We start from the raw sequence: 3,740 nt of genomic DNA on the forward strand, positions 1-3,740 counted from the left end.
GCAAACACTAATGTTCTGTAGGATGATGTTTGAAACACGACGTTTGGCTGATGGATTGTGTGTACATACAAGTACTCTGGGGCTATTTGATTAACAGATAATTGCCTTTTAGATTTAAATGATACTGCCAATATGTTTAACGTAAGTAGGAATGATGGGGCACGCTGAAATCATTATCCCCAGGTGTGTTATTAGTGGAAGGTTAATGTCTCATGCTCCACATGTATAACAGTCTGTAACCGTTTTGGCCAACATAACATGCAGCATGTGCTCGACTGTTTAACAGCATTGCTGTGGCTTTTGAAAACTCTTCATCCGTCCTTACTTGAATAAAAGCCTAAAGGACCCTAAATTAAAGCGGAAAGTCTTACATTCATAAAGTCTTGGCATTAGATGTCGTATGCACTGTAGAAAGCATTTTTGTTTGGTTTTCTAAAATAAACCAATACGCATCCATAAATCAAAATACATTTAATTGAGAGACAAAACGAAGCCTTTTTTATGCTTAAAGAAGAGTTTATGCTTAAAAGAAGAATAAATATCTTTCAATGGCAAATTAAAACGTGTTTAATTTTTCTGAGACAATTAGCAGATATTGTCTTGTTTTAAGCATAAAATTGCTTCATTCCCAAACACAAAGAAAGAAAGAGAAATGGATTGCCAAACTTTTTAGTAAATATATTGTCTAGCGAAATGTTTTGCCAATTTTGAATAAAAATAAATAATAATTAATACAATAAAATAAAAAGTATATATTATATATTAAATATATTTTGGTAGATGAATGTTTAAACTAAATTGCTGCTAGAGCTTCATGCATTTAGGATATATTAACAATAAATAATCAAATAAATGCATGCATCTACAGTAAATGTATCTTGATTTAAGAATCAAAAATAAGAAGAAATAACAGCACTTTGTGTGTGTGTGTTGTGTGTGCGTGCGTGCGTGTGTGTGTGTTTGTGTGTGTGTGTTAGTGATCACTTAAATCTTTGATGATTTTGCATGCATTTGGAAAAACCAAAAGAGCCCGGAGGCTGATATGAGCCATCTTTTATTTCAAAGATTTAAATGCGGTCCGAACTGGATGGAGCGTCCAACAAAAGTGCAGCGGTATAGCGGGGTTCTGCCATGGTTGATAAAGCGCAGGCCTCTGGGTTGCATAAGAGGATTGTTCGTGAGCGATCCAGGGGCCTTCACCGCTCAAGCCTGCCAGCTGGGCCCCGTCTGCGTCTCTCATCTGTGCGGCTGGCAGCCATCCGGCTCTGAAGCTCACAGACCTGCTTTCAGAGAGAGCCAATGTCACATTACTGCGCTGTCCAACCACACTCATCGAGATGCCTGCATCACCGCATCCCCACGCTGTGGATCCGGGTGTTTGGGGCTTCATCTAAATCAAATATGTGCTTTTGTGAGGCTCGGACTATAACATAAGATATACTGAAATAGATGAATCTTCTGGAGAACAGCAACATTCTGCATCTATTGTGTTTTCAGCTGTGTTTGCTTCACTCTCCCAGTATCTGAATCATTCAGTATTGGTCAACAGCGATTCAAAACAATGATGCATATCAACAAATCTATCATACAATCATCATATAGTCTAACTTTAATGATTTATATTCACAGCCTGTCTATTGACTGCAAAGTAACTACTTCTCATCACACATGTATTCAATTCAGAAGCATATTTCATGTTCTTACTGCTAAGATTTACTCATTTGAAACTGAAATCATCTAGAAATCTCAACATTGTATTTATAATTTGTGTAACAAAGTTCATCAATAGAGAGTTCAAAATATGATCAGTATTACATAACTTAATGAGTGAATTAATTAATGAAAAAATCAATCTTTATTTAGTTATTAATTATTTCAGTCATTCAAATCAATTAACCTATCAAGCTTACACATGGCAAAATATATATAAATAAAAAAAAAAAAAATATATATATATATATATATATATATATATATATATATATATATATATATATATATATATTCAAATTTCAGATCTTCTCAAGTTTAAAATACCCTTTTCTGTCTTAACATAACATACTCTCATAATTTTGATAAAAAAAAAAAAAAACATGTTTAATAATCAGATTAATTTCCATTTGAAGACATTGGTTGTTTTCAGAAACAGAAGCAGGTGCAGTAGAGGGCTGTCTCCAGAATCAGCACTGCAGTGAAGTATGTGTGATATCTGACTCCGACACTGAGGGAATGTGTCTGAATGTTCTGGCAGGACGGGTTTTTATCATCGCTTGATCATCTCATCCATCCAAGGGGTTAAAACGTGCTGCCATGGCAACAGACGGGTCAGCTGATGAAAAGATCGGCCACTCCTGATCCTCATTTTCTTCCCATCTGAGTGTATCTGGAGCAGCCCATCAGACCCACTCAGATAACACACCTGAAAACTCAATCCACCCGCGGAAAACACCTCCAACACCACTGCCAGACCGGACTATAGCTGAGAAACCTGTCTGACAACAAGCACTTCAGCTGGAAAACACATCTGGAATCATTAAGACAAAAAAAATCATTAAAAAAGTCTCACCAATGCTGCATTTATCTGATTAAAAATAAAGTAAAAACAGTAATATTATGAAATATTATTACAGTTTAAACAGCTGTTGTCTATGTCAGAATCAGTTAAAGTGTAATGTATTTCTGTGATGCTCCGCTGTATTTTCAGCATCATTCCTCCAGTCTTCAGTGTCACATGATCTTCAGAAATCATGAAAATATGATGATTTGATCCTCAATAAATAAATAAATAAATACTTAAACCGTAAATTGACACTAACTGTATATATATATATATATATATATATATATATATATATATATATATATATATATATATATAATTGTTTTACACGTTTGTTACAAAAGTTTTATTTTATTTATTTATTTATTTTTATTTCATGTATTTATTGATTTTTTTCAAAAATAAAGCTGTTCTTTTGAACTTTCTATTCATCTGTGGATCCTGAAAAAAATAAAATTAATCACAGTTTTCACAAAATTATTGTGCAGCACACAATAATCAGTTTCATAATAATCAGAGATGTTTCTTGAGCAGTAAATCATCATATTATTCTGATTTCTGAAGATCATGTGACACTGAAGACTGGAGGAATGATGCTGAAAATACAGCGGAGCGTCACAGAAATACATTACACTTTAACACAGATTCACACAGAAAACTTGTTTTAAACTGTAATAATATTTTACAATTTATTACTTTTTTTTTACTGTATTTTGTGATCAAATGAACAGCATCTGTCTGCAAAGAGAATTCTTCCAATCGTTTGACCTGTAGTATATATTCAGAAACGTTATAATGCTCTGGTCCAACTTTTTGATTCTTTCTAGAAGATCATGTGCTTCATGTGTTGCACAGGTTTTCTACCCATTTTCCAAATTAGTGTCACTCCCATGTGGATGCTGTGTCTTGAAATTCGTTGTTCTCTTTATATCCGTGGGACATGTGTCGTCGTCAGGGGCCGTGGACGGCTGCCAAAAGCCCAATCAACAGCTTTCACCTCAACTCTCAATAATGATCCCTCCAGATAAAAAACTGCTGACCATTAAATTATTCATGGCCACGATGTGAATAAATAAACTGACAGCTCCTCTCGCAACAAATCTGGGAAGTATTTGCTCATTTAATCATGGCATTCAAACAGAAGCTGCGACACATTCGCTCCCGGCGGACCGTTCCTACT

Source organism: Carassius auratus, chromosome 41, assembly GCF_003368295.1.
Source record: "Carassius auratus strain Wakin chromosome 41, ASM336829v1, whole genome shotgun sequence".
Classification (NCBI taxonomy): domain Eukaryota; kingdom Metazoa; phylum Chordata; class Actinopteri; order Cypriniformes; family Cyprinidae; genus Carassius; species Carassius auratus.